This window comes from Mustelus asterias, chromosome 20 (genome assembly GCF_964213995.1).
Source record: "Mustelus asterias chromosome 20, sMusAst1.hap1.1, whole genome shotgun sequence".
Lineage (NCBI taxonomy): Eukaryota > Metazoa > Chordata > Chondrichthyes > Carcharhiniformes > Triakidae > Mustelus > Mustelus asterias.
The window spans coordinates 599,463-618,405 of record NC_135820.1 but is presented as its reverse complement, the minus strand read 5'-3'; the positions used below and the strand labels follow the sequence as shown (position 1 = coordinate 618,405).

Here is an 18,943-nt window from a genome sequence, read left to right as displayed (position 1 = left end):
GTTTAAGTGTTAAAATGCCCCTTTTTGGAAAACTTGACCCATTCAACCTAACACGGAGCAGTGGGTGCAATATGTCAAAAGCATGCATTTTGTTTAAGGCCAATTAAACCTGGGGGGAGGGAAGCAGCAAGTAATCCTATTAACAGCCTGATAAGGAATCTAACTTCTCCAGATGCACCCGACACCAAAACCTTTGAGGAGCTTGTTGAATTGATTAAGGGTCATTACTGCCAGAATCCCTCAGTGATCATGCAGTGATACAAATTTAACTTGACAGCAAGAACCCAGGGGAGTGGATAGCGGCATTCATGGCATGCCTAAGGCAAATGGCTTAACAAAGTTTGGGTCATTACTCAACGGCATGCTGAGAGACAGACTAGTCTGCGGCGTAAGCAGTCAACCATTCAGAATGGAGGTGGATACTGGTGCCTCCCCTACAGTTATAGAGGAACAACCGTTTTGTTATTTACAAGGAGGGGTTGAGCCCCCTACAGTTGAGAAGCATGATGGCCATGCTAGCAACATATAGTGCGGATGCTTTAAGGATCCTAGAAACAGCAACAATGCCCCTAATTCACTCACAGAAGTCAGCTCAACTGCCTCTAATAGTAGTAGAGGGCCAGGGGCTCGGTTTGATGGGCTGAGCTTGGCTTCATCAAGTTCAATTAAATTGGATGGAAATCTTCAAGATCTATAATGAAAACTTCCAGAATGTCTTCAAAAAGGATCAGGAGGTGTTCCAAGATGAATTAGGCAAGTTTCAGGGCCTAAATGCAAATATGTATGTGGGTCCTGAGACCACGGCCAAATTTAACAGAGCCTGACCTATACCTATGTCTTGCACGATAAGGTTGAGTCTGAACTTGAATCTGGATGAATTAGGCATTATTAAGCCTGTACAGATTTCGGAGTGGGCAACTCACATCATGTGTACTTGTGTGTGTCAATCACATCAGCACATGTGAAGAAATCTCCACATCATAACTCACATCATGCCAGTGTTAAGCCAGATAGAACCATAGGGATTTGTGAGGACTACAAATTGACATTCAATTAAGCAGCAAAATTTGATCGATACTCAATACCAAGAATTGAAGATTTGCACACTAAATTTCCAGGAGGTTTAATTATACTAAACTTGATATGAGCCATGTATATCAACAATTTGAATTAGACAAGACGTCAAGAGAATTTGTTACAATCAACACCCACAAACACTCATACCAGTATACTTGGCTACTCTTCGGGGTATCATCGACGTGTGAAATTTTCCAGCTCATGATGGGAAGCTTACTACAGAACCTACTAAAGTTGGTTGTCTATCTAGACGGTGTACTGATTACAGAAGCATCCGAAGAGGAACATCCAGCAAATTTCAAAGAAGCTTCAAAAAGATTTAAACAGGCCAGAGTGAGGCTAAAAAGGGAGAAATGTACATTCTAGGCTCAAGAAATGACATGTTTAGGGTTCAGAGTAGATGCAAATGAGCTGTAACTTATGGAAGAGAAGTTCAAAGCAATTAAGGAAGTACCGGCCCCCAGAAATGTATCAGAATTGAAATCTTTTTTCAATTGTCACTCTTACCTATACTTCTGTTCTGACCCTGATCCCATCATTCAAACACCACGAACACAATCTCACCTGTAGAGTGAGATATTCATCTGTTTCATCAGAGCGGATCCTCGTACTAACGGTGTTGCGTAATACAGGCATCATCAATTCTACATTAGCCCGAATGGTCTAGATTATGCACAGGAAAATACCATAAAGAGCACAATACATCGCAAATGGACATTTATCTTTATCTGGTTAAAAGTTCACCACTGATGTTGCAGCACTCCATCGGTTCAAACCCTCCGGGATTGCGGCACTCCCTCAGTACTGACCATCTGACAGTGCGGCACTCCTACAGTTCTGACCCTCTGACAGTGCAGCACTCCCTCAGTACTGACCATCTGACAGTGCGGCACTCCTACAGTTCTGACCCTCTGACAGTGCAGCACTCCCTCAGTACTGACCCTCTGACAGTGCAGCACTCCCTCAGTACTGACCATCTGACAGTGCGGCACTCCCTCAGTACTGACCATCTGACAGTGCAGCACTCCTACAGTTCTGACCCTCTGACAGTGCGGCACTCCCTCAGTTCTGACCCTCTGACAGTGCGGCACTCCCTCAGTACTGACCCTCTGACAGTGTGGCACTCTCTCAGTACTGACCCTCTGACAGTGCGGCACTCCCTCAGTACTGACCCTCTGACAGTGCAGCACTCCCTCAGTACGGACCATCTGACAGTGCGGCACTCCTACAGTTCTGACCCTCTGACAGTGCGGCACTCCCTCAGTACTGACCCTCTGACAGTGCAGCACTCCCTCAGTACGGACCATCTGACAGTGCGGCACTCCTACAGTTCTGACCCTCTGACAGTGTGGCACTCCCTCAGTTCTGACCCTCTGACAGTGCGGCACTCCCTCAGTACTGACCCTCTGACAGTGTGGCACTCTCTCAGTACTGACCCTCTGACAGTGCAGCACCCCCTCGGTACTGACCCTCTGACAGTGCAGCACTCCCTCAGTACTGACCATCTGACAGTGCGGCACTCGTACAGTTCTGACCCTCTGACAGTGCGGCACTCCCTCAGTTCTGACCCTCTGACAGTGCGGCACTCCCTCAGTACTGACCCTCTGACAGTGTGGCACTCTCTCAGTACTGACCCTCTGACAGTGCGGCACTCCCTCAGTACTGACCCTCTGACAGTGCGGCACTCCCTCAGCACTGACCCTCTGACAATGCGGCACTCCCTCAGTACTGACACTCTCACAGTGCGGCACTCCCTCAGTACTGACCCTCTGACAGTGCGGCACTCCCTCAGTACTGACCCTCTGACAGTGTGGCACTCCCTCAGTACTGACCCTCTGACAGTGCGGCGCTCACTGAATTCTGACCCTCTGACAGTGCGGCACTCCCTCAGTCCAGACCCCCTGACAGTGCAGCACTACCTCAGTACTGACCCTCTGACAGTGCAGCACTCCCTCAGTACTGACACTCTGACAGTGCAGCACTCCCTCAGTACTGACCCTCTGACAGTGCAGCACTCCCTCAGTACTGACACTCTGACAGTGCAGCATTCTCAGTACTGAACTGAACTGTCTGGTTTCCGTGCTTTGTGGTGAAGGAACCTACATTGATATCACACCTTTCACATTCTCAGGGTCACAAAGTTCTTCACAAACAATGCACGTTAATTGATCCAAATTTGTTTGGAGATGCATCATGGAATCTCTGTTTAACCTAAAGTACAGCCGTCAACATCATACACTGCTGCACACAGGTATACAGTATGGGATCGGGATGTGGGACTTTCAATAATAAGTATGGTTAACAGGACGGAGAACCACAGAAATGGACAGCAGTTCACTTGATTGCTCGAGTCCAGAAAGTCAAAATCCAAGGGGCCTCTCTTGAAGAATATCGTCTGCTCGTCCTCTGGTTCCCTGGTATATAAAGTGTTCTTCCAATAAGGTGTGAGATTCCACAAGGATGAAGTTGGAACTCCAGAACTCCCTCTAACTGCTGTACGAAATTTCCAGCAACTGTGCCCAATCCAGCCATCTATTGGTTTAGCAAAGCCCATTTTAAAGTAAGCACAAAAAATAAAGTATGATTTCCACAGTTTTATGATCACTTGCATGGCTTTGAGAACATAGCATTCTGCAATCGCACACACATACACACTCAGACAACACACACATGCAAACGGCACACTCACATCACACCCATGCACACAACACACATGCACACATACACACCTACTGCACACAAAGACACGCACACACTCATAGGCCACACAAGCACACATCACACTCACATGCACACCATACACGTACATACCACACACATGCCTACTGGACACACACACACCATTCAACAAATTCACACACATGCACACCATACACACGATACACACATGCACAGCACACACACACATGATACACACATGCATATTACACACACACATTCCAAGCGTATGTGAACAGGCCACACAAACACACACACATGAACACAACACGCACACGTGCCTACCTCACACCCACCCACATTGTAAATGTGACATAGGAACTTATATTGAGGGAAGATGCCTGGAAATGCAGATCGACATCAGATGCAGAGAGATGAAGCATGGCGTCCTGCATTGTGTTTGCTCACAGTAAAATCCTTATTTGTTTTTAGATGCACCACGGAATGTCACAATGACTTCTCCTGATATGATTGACTCTTCATGGATCAATATTTCTGAGGGGAATTCGACAGTGATAATCTGCTCTGTCGAGAGCTTCCCAGCTTCTAACCTGACCTGGAGACATCTTAATGTCCCAATAAACAGAACAAGATCCAACAATGAGCTGCGATTGGTGATTCCTCACGTTACATCCAGGGACACTGGAGACTATCAGTGTGTGGCAGAGAATGAACATGGAGCAGTGGAGGGGTCCATCACCATCACTGTGGAACGTGAGTGTACACAGACTTCAACATCACACGCACTCAAACACACTCTCGTGCACACTCAAAAACACACAGAAACATCTCGACACTGACATGCACGTCATATGCAGACGTTCCAGAAATATACACAGAGATAAACAGACACGCAGACACACGAAACACAAACTGCTTGTTTGTCACTACATGCACCATCATCAATGTTCAGCCCCTCCACCACTAATGCACAATGGCAGCAGATTGAACCATCTACACAGTGCACTACAGCAACTTGTCAATGTTCCTTCAACAGCAGGGCAAGCGCAGCAGATGCATGGGTACACCACTGCCAACAGGCTCCCCACCAAGCTACTTACCATCTTGATTTGGAAATTTATTGGCCGTTCCCTCATGGTCATTGGATCAGAATCCTTGAACTCTGTCCCCAACAGCACTCTGGGTGTATCTGTGCCACATGGACTACAGCAGATCAGGAAGCCAACTCAGCTTCTAACGGGGCAACTAAGGATGGGCAATGAACGCTGGCCTTACCAGCAATGTGCATATCTTGTGAAAGAATAGTGAGAAACACACATACTCAGTGGTCATTGTAAATGTGACTTCGCAACTTATAAAGAGGAAAGATATCCTGAAATGCAAATAGACATCAGATAGAGAGAGAGTCTTACTGTGCACTGTGTTTTCTCACAATAAAATCTTCCTTTGTTTTTAGACGTACCACGGAATCTCTCAATGAGTTCTCCTGATATGATTGACTCTTCATGGATCAATATTTCTGAGGGGAATTCGACAGTGATAATCTGCTCTGTCGAGAGCTTCCCAGCTTCTAACCTGACCTGGAGACATCTTAATGTCGTAATGAACAGAACAAGATCCAGCAATGAGCTGTGGTTGGTGATTCCTCACGTTACATCCAGGGACACTGGAGACTATCAGTGTGTGGCAGAGAATGAACATGGAGCAGTGGAGGGGTCCATCACCATCACTGTGGAATGTGAGTGTACACAGGCTTCAACATCACACACGCACACACACACACCAGGACAAAGTAGCCCACTGGACTGGCAGCCCCTCCACCACCTTCAACATTCACTCCTTCCACCACCGACGCACAGTGACAGCCATGTGTAGCATCTACAAGATGCACTGCAGCAACTCACCAAGGCTCCTTAGGCAGCACCTTCCAAACCCACCACCTCGCTCACTGGGGTAGCGTGCCCCATTAGGGGGCATGTTCTTGGAGGGTCATGTGATCCATTCAGCCAATTGGAGTGGAGGGCACGAATCATGGGACTGAGCGTGAGTTTTCCCTGCAGTTAGGAATCTGGAGTCGTGGAATACAGTTGCCTTTATGTCACCCTATTAAATAGTCATTTTCCTCTAATAAATTGTTCATCCATTGACCTACCTGGTGGTCGCCCATCTTTGAAGATACTTCATTTGGCGACAAGGATCAATGGAAGTGCCTTCCTATTGCTGCAGAAATCAGGAGAGCAGACCTCGTGTGGTAGACAAGCAGCAAACATGTTCAGCAACATGTTTAAGTGTTAAAATGCCCCTTTTTGGAAAACTTGACCCATTCAACCTAACACGGAGCAGTGGGTGCAATATGTCAAAAGCATGCATTTTGTTTAAGGCCAATTAAACCTGGGGGGAGGGAAGCAGCAAGTAATCCTATTAACAGCCTGATAAGGAATCTAACTTCTCCAGATGCACCCGACACCAAAACCTTTGAGGAGCTTGTTGAATTGATTAAGAGTCATTACTGCCAGAATCCCTCAGTGATCATGCAGTGATACAAATTTAATTTGACAGCAAGAACCCCAGGGGAGTGGATAGCGGCATTCATGGCATGCCTAAGGCAAATGGCTTAACAAAGTTTGGGTCATTACTCAACGGCATGCTGAGAGACAGACTAGTCTGCGGCGTAAGCAGTCAACCATTCAGAATGGAGGTGGATACTGGTGCCTCCCCTACAGTTATAGAGGAACAACCGTTTTGTTATTTACAAGGAGGGGTTGAGCCCCCTACAGTTGAAAAGCATGATGGCCATGCTAGCAACATATAGTGCGGATGCTTTAAGGATCCTAGAAACAGCAACAATGCCCCTAATTCACTCGCAGAAGTCAGCTCAACTGCCTCTAATAGTAGTAGAGGGCCAGGGGCTCGGTTTGATGGGCTGAGCTTGGCTTCATCAAGTTCAATTAAATTGGATGGAAATCTTCAAGATCTATAATGAAAACTTCCAGAATGTCTTCAAAAAGGATCAGGAGGTGTTCCAAGATGAATTAGGCAAGTTTCAGGGCCTAAATGCAAATATGTATGTGGGTATCTCTTCGGGGTATCATCGGCGTGTGAAAGTTTCCAGCTCACGATGGGAAGCTTACTACAGGACCTACTAAAGTTGGTTGTCTATCTAGACAATGTACTGATTACAGAAGCGTCCAAAGAGGAGCATCCAGCAAATTTCAAAGAAGCTTCAAAAAGATTTAAACAGGCCAGAGTGAGGCTAAAAAGGGAGAAATGTACATTCTAGGCTCAAGAAATGACATGTTTAGGGTTCAGAGTAGACGTAAATAAGCTGTAACTTATGGAAGAGAAGTTCAAAGCAATTAAGGAAGTATCGGCCCCCAGAAATGTATCAGAATTGAAATCTTTTTTAGGCATGGCGAGTTATTATGGGTACTTTATTCCCAATCTTTGGCACCCCAACACACACTGCTCAAGAAGCACTAGCGGAGGTATGGAAAGAGTATCAGAAAGAGGCCTCTGAATGAGGTTAACTGGCATTGCAGTCATCCACTCTCTTAGTTTATCTTGACTCCTCAAAAGAGATAATTATTACTTGTGACATAGCTCTGTATGAAATCAAATAGGTTTTATCAAGTGTTGGAGGATGACAGCCTTTATATTACTCTCTGTAAATAGATGTTTCCCTCTAAATATATTGTTAATTCATTCATCTACTAGGTAGTCACCCGTCTTTGAAGGTACTAAAGTCACCTACCAGGACAAGGGCAACAGCTATCTGGGAACACCACTGCCAACAGGTTCCCCACCAAGCTACTTACCATCTTGATTTGGAAATTTATTGGCCGTTCCCTCACGGTCATTGGATCAGAATCCTTGAACTCTGTCCCCAACAGCACTCTAGGTGTATCTGTGCCACATGGACTACAGCAGATCAAGAAGCCAACTCAGCTTCTAACGGGGCAACTAAGGATGGGCAATGAACGCTGGCCTTACCAGCAATGTGCATATCTTGTGAAAGAATAGTGAGAAACACACATACTCAGTGGTCATTGTAAATGTGACTTCGCAACTTATAAAGAGGAAAGATATCCTGAAATGCAAATAGACATCAGATAGAGAGAGAGTCTTACTGAGCACTGTGTTTTCTCACAATAGAATCTTCCTTTGTTTTTAGACGTACCACGGAATCTCTCAATGAGTTCTCCTGATATGATTAACGATTCATGGATCAATACAATTGAGGGGAATTCTGCAGTGATAATCTGCTCTGTCGAGAGCTTCCCAGCTTCTAACCTAACGTGGAGACATCTTAATGTCCCAATGAACAGAACAAGATCCAACAATGAGCTGTGGTTGGTGATTCCTCACGTTACATCCTGGGACACTGGAGACTATCAGTGTGTGGCAGAGAATGAACATGGAGCAGTGGAGGGGTCCATCACCATCACTGTGGAACGTGAGTGTACACAGACTTCAACATCACACACACAAAATGGGTATAGATAATTAGGCATGCGTACACAATCCCAGATATGCAGCAAAACCTGAACAGGAGTCAGCTTGGGATGAGAAGTGACAAATAATGTTTGTGCTACCCAAGTGCCAGGCAACTCCTGTCTCCAAGGAGAAATTTTAACAATCTCCCCTTGACATTCAATGGTATTTACCATCGCTGACTTCCCCACCATCAACATCCTCGGGGGTACCACTGACCAGAAACCTAACTGTACCCAGCTACAAGACCAGGTTAGAGACTGGGAGCTCTGCAGTGAATAACTCACCATCTTTCCAAGGGTGATTAGGGATGGGTAATAAATGCTGTTCTAGCTAGCGACACTCACATCCTGTGAATAAATAAAGACAAACACATGGGGGGCGGGACTGTTCTAAATGTTGATATTGGAACTTACAATGGGGAAAGATGCTTTAAAATGTAGATAGATGTCAGATAGAGAGTGGTGAAGCATGGACTCTTGCTATGTACTGTGTTTGCTCACAATTAAATCTTTGTTTTTAGATTCATCACGGAATCTCTCAATGACTTCTCCTGATATGATTAACTCTTCATGGATCAATATAATTGAGGGGAATTCGACAGTGATAATCTGCTCTGTCGAGAGCTTCCCAGCTTCTAACCTGACCTGGAGACATCTTAATGTCCCAATGAACAGAACAAGATCCAATAATGAGCTGTGGTTGGTGATTCCTCACGTTACATCCAGGAACACTGGAGACTATCAGTGTGTGGCAGAGAATGAGCATGGAGCAGTGGAGGGGTCCATCACCATCACTGTGGAACGTGAGTGGACAGATACATTCTTTTGTTCTTTACCATCGCGGTTTCAGTGAAGCCAATAGCATTGTTTTAATTCTTCACCAGTTTTCTTTCATCCTCCCTCAGTCCACGTCTCAATGGTATCCACCCATCCAATTGTTCATCTTCCTCGAATCTTCACTCTCAGTTTCTCCTCCATCTGTTGTCAGGAAAAGGCTGTTTGTTTCCAGTCCCTGTACTTGACCATTCGCAGCCTGGGAAAGTTCTACCCACAGTCTCCAACTCTCTCACAATCTTTAAGACGCTTGTTAAAACCTGCCTCTTTGACTGAGCTTTTGCTCACCTGTTCCAACCTGTCCTGATGTGACTCAGGGTCAGATTCTGTTCCAAGGAGATGAGAAATGAGGGAGGAAATTCCAGAGCTGAGGATCTAGGCAGCTGAAGGCATGGCTGCTAATGGTGGAGTGATGGGAATGGGAGGATGTCCAAGAGTCCGGAATATGGAGGGGTGCAGAGATCTCGGAGGGTTGTGGGGCGTGGGGATGAGCTGCTGATTTTCCTGTGTTCCTGTTCCAGATCCCCCACGGAAGACGATGGTGTCCATCAGTGGATCCTCAGGTGGGATCAGAGAGGGAAGCAATATCACAATAACCTGCTCCGGTGAAAGTGTCCCGCCGGTATCTCATTACACCTGGTTCAGGGTCGAGGGGAACACCAGCACCCAGTTAAAGACAAGTATCCGCACTCTCTCCTTCACTCCTGTAACACGGGAGAATGATGCAAGTTTCTACTGCACAGTGAGGAACCCATTGGGTAACAGCACCTCCAACGTTACCCACCTGAATGTACAATGTAAGCATTTAACTCGATCCATCTCTTCTTAAAACCCCAACACTTCCTGTCTGAGGACAGCCTGTCTGCTGGAGTTGAGCATAACCAGCTAAAGGCACAGCTGCCAATGAAGGAGTGATGAGAATTGGGGGATGTTCGAGGGGTTGGAATAGGAGGAGCGCAGAGATCGCAGAGGGTTGTAGAGTTGAAGAAGATCACAGAGATATGGAATTCTGCAGGGAGTAGATTGGGAGGTTTGTAGAGGCTGGAGGAGATTACAGAGATAGGGAGTGTTGTCGGGTCTGGAGGAGGTTACAGAGATAGGGAGGGTTGTAGAGGCTGGAGGAAGGTACAGAGATAGGGAGGGGTTGTAGGGGCTGGAGCAGGTTACAGAGATAGGGAGGGGTGTAGGCGGCTGGAGGAGTTTACAGAGATAGGGAGGGGTTGTAGGGGCTGGAGGAGGTTTCAGTGATAGAGAGGGTTGTAGGGGCTGGAGGAAATTACAGAGATAGGGAGGGTTGTAGGGTCTGGAGGAGGTTACAGAGTTAAGGAGGGTTGTAGAAGCTCAAGGCAGTTACAGAGATAGGGAGGGTGGTAGGAGATAATAGAGATAGGGAGGGTTGTCGGGACTGAAGGAGGTTACAGAGATAGGGAGTGTTGTAGGTGGCTGAAGGAGGTTACAGAGATAGGGAGGGGTTGTAGGGGCTAGAGGAGGTTACAGTGATAGAGAGGGTTGTAGGGGCTGGAGGCAGTTACAGAGATAGGGAGTGTTGTAGGGCTGGAGGAGGTTACAGAGATAGGGAGGGTTGTAGGGCTGGAGGAGGTTACAGAGATAGAGAGGGTTGTCGGGACTGGAGGAGGTTACAGAGATACGGAGTGTTGTAGGGCTGGAGGAAGTTACAGAGACAGGGAGGGTTGTAGGGCTGGAGGAGGTTACAGAGATAGGGAGGGTTGTCGGGACTGGAGGATGTTACAGAGATAGGGAGTGTTGTAGGGGGCTGGAGGAGATTACAGAGATAGGGAGGATTGTCGGGACTGCAGGAGGTTACAGAGATAGGCACGTGGAGGTTATAGAGAGAGAGAGGAGTGTCATGGGGTGACAAGGGTTTATAGAGATTGGGAAGGTTGTAGTGGTTAGAGGAGGTTACAGTGATAGGGAGGTTTGTAGAGGCTAGATGAGCATACAGAGATAGAGAGGATTGTTGGGGCTGGAGAAGGTTACAGAGATAGAAAGGATGTAGGTGCTGGAGGAAGTTTCTGAGATAAGCGAAGATTGGAAGAGCTGGAGGGGTTATAGAAATAGGGAGAGTTGGAGGAGCTGAAGGAGATTATAGAGATGTCATTGTAGCTCAGTGAACAACAAAGAGTGATGAGTGAATGGGACTCAGTGCGAGTTTGGACACCGGGTAGCAGAGTTTGGGATGAGTTGAAATTCCTGGAGGTTTGAAGATGGGAGTCTGGACAGGAGAGTGTTGGGATAGTCGAGTCTGGAGATACCGGAGTCATGGATGATTGTTTCAGTGTTCAGAATCTATCTTACACTCTAACCCTGCTCCGAGGTTGTCTCAGTGTTCTCCTTCCCTCCTCAGATAAGCCTGAGATTTCCCAGGAGTCAGCCTGCACCAGCAGTTCAGAGGGGATCACCTGTGTCTGTGTGGCCAACTCCAACCCACCTGGAGACCTTACCTGGCACCTGCCCCATGCCAACACCAGTGGTAACCAAACACAAGGACGGTTGGTGTCGCGGCGGGTCAGAGATGGGCATCAAGTAACTGGCTCCCTGATCCTGCTGGGACCCCAGGATGAGGAAGAAGTGGCGGCAACCTGCTTGGTTCGAAACCCGCACGGGGAAGCCATGTTCAAGGTGTATCTGTGGGTCAAAGGTGAGAGAATAGCTCGGGATCGATCTCCACACAGCTCCCTTGATCCCTGAACTCTCAAATCCCCTCCCTCGCCCTCTCCAGCTCTCTCTCTCTCTCTCCCTCTCCTTTAAGTTGCTCTTTACAACTAACATCTTTGACCAAGCTTTTACTCACCTGAGCTTATGAAACAATGGCAGCATTTGGTCACATTGGAGCCAGGCTGTTCGGGGATAGAACCATAGAACCATAGAAAATTACAGCTCAGAAACAGGCCTTTTGGCCCTTCTTGTCTGTGCCGAACCATTTTATGCCTAGTCCCACTGACCTGCACTTGGACCATATTCCTCCACACCCCTCTCATCCATGAACCCGTCCAAGTTTTTCTTAAATGTTAAAAGTGATCCCGCATTTACCACTTTATCCGGCAGCTCATTCCACACTCCCACCACTCTCTGCGTGAAGAAGCCCCCCCTAATATTCCCTTTAAACTTTTCTCCTTTCACCCTTAACCCATGCCCTCTGGTTTTTTTCTCCCCTAGTCTCAGCGGAAAAAGCCTGCTCGCATTCACTCTATCTGTACCCATCAAAATCTTATACACCTCTATCAAATCTCCCCTCAATCTTCTACGCTCCAGGGAATAAAGTCCCAACCTATTCAATCTCTCTCTGTAACTCAGCTTCTCAAGTCCCGGCAACATCCTTGTGAACCTTCTCTGCACTCTTTCAATCTTATTTACATCCTTCCTGTAACTAGGTGACCAAAACTGTACACAATACTCCAAATTCAGCCTCACCAATGCCTTATATAACCTTACCATAACACTCCAACTTTTATACTCGATACTCCGATTTATAAAGGCCAATGTACCAAAGGCACACTTTACGACCCTATCCACCTGTGACGTCACTTTTAGGGAATTCTGTACCTGTATTCCCAGATCCCTCTGTTCAACTGCACTCTTCAGAGTCCTACCATTTACCCTGTACGTTCTACTTTGATTTGTCCTTCCAAAGTGCAATATCTCACACTTGTCTGCGTTAAATTCCATTTGCCATTTTTCAGCCCATTTTTCTAGTTGGTCCAAATCCCTCTGCAAGCTTTGAAAACCTTCCTCACTGTCCACTGCACCTCCAATCTTTGTATCATCAGCAAACTTGCTGATCCAATTTACCACATTATCATCCAGATCATTGATATAGATGACAAACAACAATGGACCCAACACCGATCCCTGCGGCACACCACGAGTCACAGGCCTCCACTCAGAGAAGCAATCCTCCACAACCACTCTCTGGCTTCTTCCATTGAGCCAGTGTCTTATCCAATTTACTACCTCCCCATGTATACCTAGCGACTGAACCTTCCTAACTAACCTCCCATGAGGGACCTTGTCAAAGGCCTTGCTGAAATCCAGGTAGACAACATCCACCGCCTTCCCTTCATCCACTTTCCTGGTAACCTCCTTGAAAAACTCTAATAGATTGGTCAAACATGACCTACCACGCACAAAGCCATGTTGACTCTCCCTAATAAGTCCCTGTCTATCCAAATATTTGTAGATCCTATCCCGTATCACACCTTCCAATAACTTGCCCACCACCGACGTCAGATTTACTGGCCGATAATTTCCTGGATTTCTTTTGGAACCTTTTTTAGACAACGGAACAACATGAGCCACCCTCCAATCATCCGGCACCCCGTGAATACTGACATTTTAAATATGTCTGCCAGGGCCCCTGCAAGTTCAACACTAGCTTCCCTCAAGGTCCGTGGGAATACCCTGTCCGGTCCTGGGGATTTATCCACTCTGATTTTCCTCAAGACAGCGAGCACCTCCTCCCCTTTAATCTGTAACGGTTCTATGGCCTCCCTACCAGTTTGCCCTATTTCCGTAGACTCCATGCCCGTTTCCTCAGTAAATACGGATGCAAAAAAACCATTTAGTATCTCCCCCATCTCTTTTGGTTCCATACACAATCTACCACTCTGGTCTTCAAGAGGACCAATTTTATCCCTCACTATCCTTTTGCTCCTAACATACCGATAGAAGCTCTTTGGATTTTCCTTCACTCTGTCTGCCAAAGCAACCTCATGTCTTCTTTTAGCCCTCCTGATAGTGTCTGGTCACATTTCTTCACACGAAAGCGAATGGAAATCGAGACCTCGCTCCCCTGAAACAAAGCCGTTGCATTGAAAATGATACAGATGACACAAACTGATGTTAAAGTGGGGAGGACACGTGTCAGGACCTGTCCTTTCATCCTCACTCCTTGATTGATCTTAGAAGGAATTCTTTTTGTAATTTATAAGGATGAAGATACGAATTCAATGTCTGTGCTGATGACAGGCTTTCTTGCGTTTAAACGGATTATTTTTTATTGATCAAGCACACGCACAATAACAAGTTATTGAACAGTACAGGGTTACAGTCTGGCAAACCTGCCAATCACAATAATCCTGGTAAACTTTCTACCTGGATAGTTTACCTTCATAGGAATACAAATAGTGAGGGCCAATAAAGTTTCAGTTCATCTTTGCAGCAATTGTGGACATCAGAAAATTCAGGAGTTGTCTTTGCATGTCCTAATTGTAATCCACATTGAGCATTTTCAAAAACTGCAAACTGGTAATACCAAACTTCAGGACACCCATGGCAGTCATCTTAATGCAGTCTCTTTGCTTGATTTTAACAGTCTTTTTAAAGTAGTTCAATATATACTCGAGCAGTTGATAAAATAAAAGATGAGGCTTCAATTCCTCAAACTTTAGAAGGTTAACAAGTTACTTCTATTGTTAGGGACCAGATCAGAAACTCCAAGGCATATTATGAAGTTAGCCTCGACCCTAACCCTTTTTGATTTTGGCACTGTGGCGAGCATCAGGTTGTTTGCGCCAGGTATAATTCTATGAACCCGTTGGGAAGCTTTTATTAAAAGAAACTTTATTTAACAACAGTTAGAATATAACAGAAAGAATTAGCATAACTTACCAATTTAAGTACTTAAACATGACAAGTTATAATTCTTAACAGCGAGCTATCTCTGTTGTTCCAATTTAAGCAATATCCTCATAGACATACATTATTCTTCAGAAGCAGTTAGCACCACAGATATGCTCACATGGATGCTAGACTTCCAGCCTTTCACCCCTTTCGACGGATACAGAATGACACCTGACTCCCATACAGCAGCTTCCAGAGACTGAGCCACCTTCAAGCAGCAGAACTTCAGATAAAGAAACCAACATTCTAACAGATGCCAGTCTCCAAATCCAGAGAGAGAAAGAGACAGACAGAGAGCTATTTCTTCTCTCTACAGATTCCAAACAGCAACTGAGCTGGGTTTCTCTCTGTGAGCCTAGCCCTGCCTAGTCACGTGACTTTTCCTGTCAAAACGCTGATCAAACCCCAGGGGAAAACATGAACATAACAACCCTGCATTAGTCCAGATTAAAACAAGCATTTCAGCAAATGAGATCAATTATGCTGCTGCTGTAACAACAGGGGATGTCAGTTATAGACAAAATGTCACCGATAAATAGAAGGGACTACTAAAAACATCCTGCACCAGAAACATGACACAAATACATTTCTTGAAGGCACAGTATTGTCACAATGTAAAGATATTAATGAGAAATGAAATGCTGATTTTAATATGATAATCAGCTCCGCGTCGACAAAACAGCCTGGCAGACAAGCGGAGGTAGTGGTGCCCAACATGAAACCCGTGAAACGGCTGCCGCTGATGTCTCCCAGCCCGTTGCACTACTTGAGCAACGTAGCGAGCTGGGAGAATCGTCCCCAAAATGTTGACATTGCCCGAGAATGGATATTTAAAAATTGAGTGTAATGCTTCTCGAGATACATTGGAGCATCTTTCTAAAAGTGTAGTACAGTAATTAATGTCTGTTTTTACAGAGAGAGACTCCAATAAATGGGCAGTAGTATTGCTCACGGCTGGAATCATGTTGGGTATTTTCCTGGCTGGAATCTTCATCATCGTGTGTGTGAGAAAGTAAGTGTGATGGTTAAATTAATTCTATTTTGAAATATTTAATGTTTTTTCTGAAGTCGGTGTTTGTTTCCCATGAGTAAGAAGCTAAATGCCTCAGCTGTAAGTGTTCTCTGTGTCCCTATTGATCCAGAGTGCATCTTTCATTGTCCTGCTTCCAGCTAAATAAGAATGGGTTTTTCTGCTCTGGACGGCGCTGCCTGAAATGGCAGTGGAAGCAGATTCAATAGGAACATTCAAAAGAGGGAATTGGAGAAATATTTGGAAGGGGACAAATTTTCAGAACAATGGAGGAAAGAGCAAGGTGGGAGAGTTGGATTACGGGACAGTCAATAGTTGGGGTTCGGTTACAGTGGGCTCTGTGTCTGGGCTGCACTGATTCTCCGATATATGATAACCACAGTGTGATATTGTGTTATTGCAGGAGAAAGACAGCAACTGAGGAGGGCGTTTCAGAGACCAGTGACATTGCTTTGATCTCCATTCCACGCTCTGTGAAGTACCAGGTACGGGAGCAGTTTACACTCACTTCAAAGAATCAATCTCAGTGCGTAGACAACATGTGTCCTGGATTAGAATTCCTACAGCGCAGAAGGAGGCCATTTGGCCCATCGAGCCAAAACTGACAACAATCTCACCCAGGCCCTATCCCCATATTTACCCTGCTAATCCCCCTGACACTAAGGGGAAATTTAGCCTGGACAATCCACCTAACCTACACATCTTTGGAGTGTGGAAGAAAACCGGAGCACCTGGAGGAAACCCACACAGACATGGGGAGAACGTGCAAACTCCAAAAAAACAGTCACCCAAGGCTGGAATCGAACCCGGGTCTCTGGAGCTGGGAAGCAGCAGTGCCAATAAATGTGTCATTGTGCCGCCCATAATCTACTCTCCCACTATCACTACTGAGGGAGTGCGGCACTGTCAGAGGGTCAGTGCTGAGGGAGTGCTGCTCTGTCAGAGGGTCAATACATAGGGAGCGCCGCTCTGTCAAATGGTTAGTACTGAGATAGTGCTGCAATGTTGGAGGGTCAGTACTGAGGGAGTGCCGCACTGTCAAACGGTCAGTACTGAGGGAATGCCGCACTGTCAGAGGGTCGGTACTGAGGGAGTGTCGCACTGTCAGAGGGTCAGTACTGAGGGAGTGCTGCACTGTCAGAGGGTCAGTACTGAGGGAGTGCTGCATTGCCACTGTTGCACTAACAAAGCTACACTATAAGTTAATGCTTTCAGTGATAGTGAATGATGTGAGAAAGTATTCTGTTTCCATTTCTCTGTAGGATAAACAGAACATGCTGCTTACTGACTCCCAGAACACAACTGGCGACACAACTGGAGAGGGGGAGACACCCACTCCCTGGGATCTCTCCGAAGGTCCATTGGGAGGCGATACTGGACCTGGGAACCCTGACAATCTTGACCAGCTTCTCTACGGGAATCCCCAAGTCTTGAGGATGACCGGTGGTGATGGGATCGTCCACGGAGACAAGGAGACAGAATACGCACAGATCAGATTCCGGTCGAACTGAGCGTGAAACAGGGAGAGAGGGTGAGGGAGTGGGGATAGGGTTTGAGATTCTGGGGAAGACGAGCCAATCCATTGGGACCGTGAGGGAGGAAGGGACTGAATGGGTCAATTGGCAGGATTTGGAATGAATTGCTTTTCCAGTGAAGACTTGATGCTGAGCCACAGGGGCAAAGATTCAATCGTCCCTCTTTTTCTGTCACTCTGGCTCTCTCCCTCTCTCTCTCCTTCTCTGTGTCTGTCTGTTTTCTGCATTCTCTCTGTTTCATTACCTCTCTCTGTCTCCCTTCATTTCTCCATCTCTCTCCCCCTCTCTCCACTCAAACACACAATTATCAAACCTGATGGGTGGAGAGAGTGATACAAGCTCACTCTGTGGACACAGAGAATTTTGTAGCACAGGGGGAGGCCATTTGGTTCTTCATGCTTGTCTGTCCTATCCCTTTAACCCGAATCTTTCCTCAATTCGGCCCAGCTCCTCTTGCTTTCTCACAGAACTCCTCCATGAGTCCCAATCTTCTGTTCCAAACCTTCTAAAAAATTCCAATCTCAGAGTTTTTCCCATTTCCCTATTTAAATCAATCCTGGGTTCTCCTTGTTCTAAGCCCATATTCCCAATCTCAATGACCCTTAGTGTAAAGACGAACATGCATCAGCTCTTTCTTCATTTCACATAGGGAAGGATAAATGGGAGAGGCCATTTAACCCATCCAGCTAACCCTGGCCCATAAACCCTGGAATCCTCCATCACACCATCTCTCAGTCTCCTGAATGACTCCAATGTTTCTGCTCTCCCCTCCCTAAATATCTCCGCCTCTCTCTCCCTTCTCCTTTAATACTTTTCTTAAAAACAAACCTCTTTGACCTAACTTTTAGCTACCTGTCCCTAATATCTCCTTGTGTGCCTCAGTGATGGATTTCTATCCGATTAACAATCTGCTGAAGATCCTCTGGACCTTTATTACATTAATGCCCGTTGTTGTAACTTTGATCTGCGTCGATTCAGACTGGGACCATGGAGGTTCCTTTGACAGGGTTTGTGTGCAGCAGGCGCGCAGTAAATGATTTGCAGGACAACAAATGAGCATGTCCTTTGTGCCAGGTGCCCCCAATCCTGCTGTGTGAACACATCATAGCCGAGGGACTGCCTCACTGCGTGCAACCAACGTGGTCGAATAGTAATGAACAGAAACATGGTGTCACTGAGCTTTGTTATTAGATCTGAATGAGCTTTCTGAAAGCTGCACCTTGTTCATCCTGTGATAGATTGCAAGAAGCTTTTGCATTTTGTGTAATATTACATTTATTAACAGAGGCAATTAAAATGCTCAGATCTAACCATCAATGGCAATAGCATCACTGAATCCGCCGCGATCAACATCCAAATGTTACCATTGACCAGAAACGCAACTGGACCCAGCTATATAAATACTGTGGCTCCCAGAGCAGGTCAGAGGCTGGGAATCCTGCGGAGAGTAACTCACCTCCTGACTCCCCAAAGCCTGTCCACCATCCACAAGGCACAAGTCAGGAGTGTGATGGAATACTCCCCACTCGCCTGGATGGGTGCGGCTCCAACAACACTCAAGAAGCTCAACACCATCCAGGGCAAAGCAGCCCCGCTCGATCGACACGCTAACCACAAACATTCACTCCCTCCACCACTGATGCACAGTGACAGCC

General features: G+C 46.2%; 1 pseudogene; it reads left to right on the top strand.

Annotated features, from left to right (window-relative positions):
• Window positions 1-17,264, top strand: part of LOC144508708 (myelin-associated glycoprotein-like) — a 63,006-nt pseudogene extending 45,742 nt beyond the window's left edge.
• The last annotated feature ends 1,679 nt before the right edge of the window (window positions 17,265-18,943 follow it).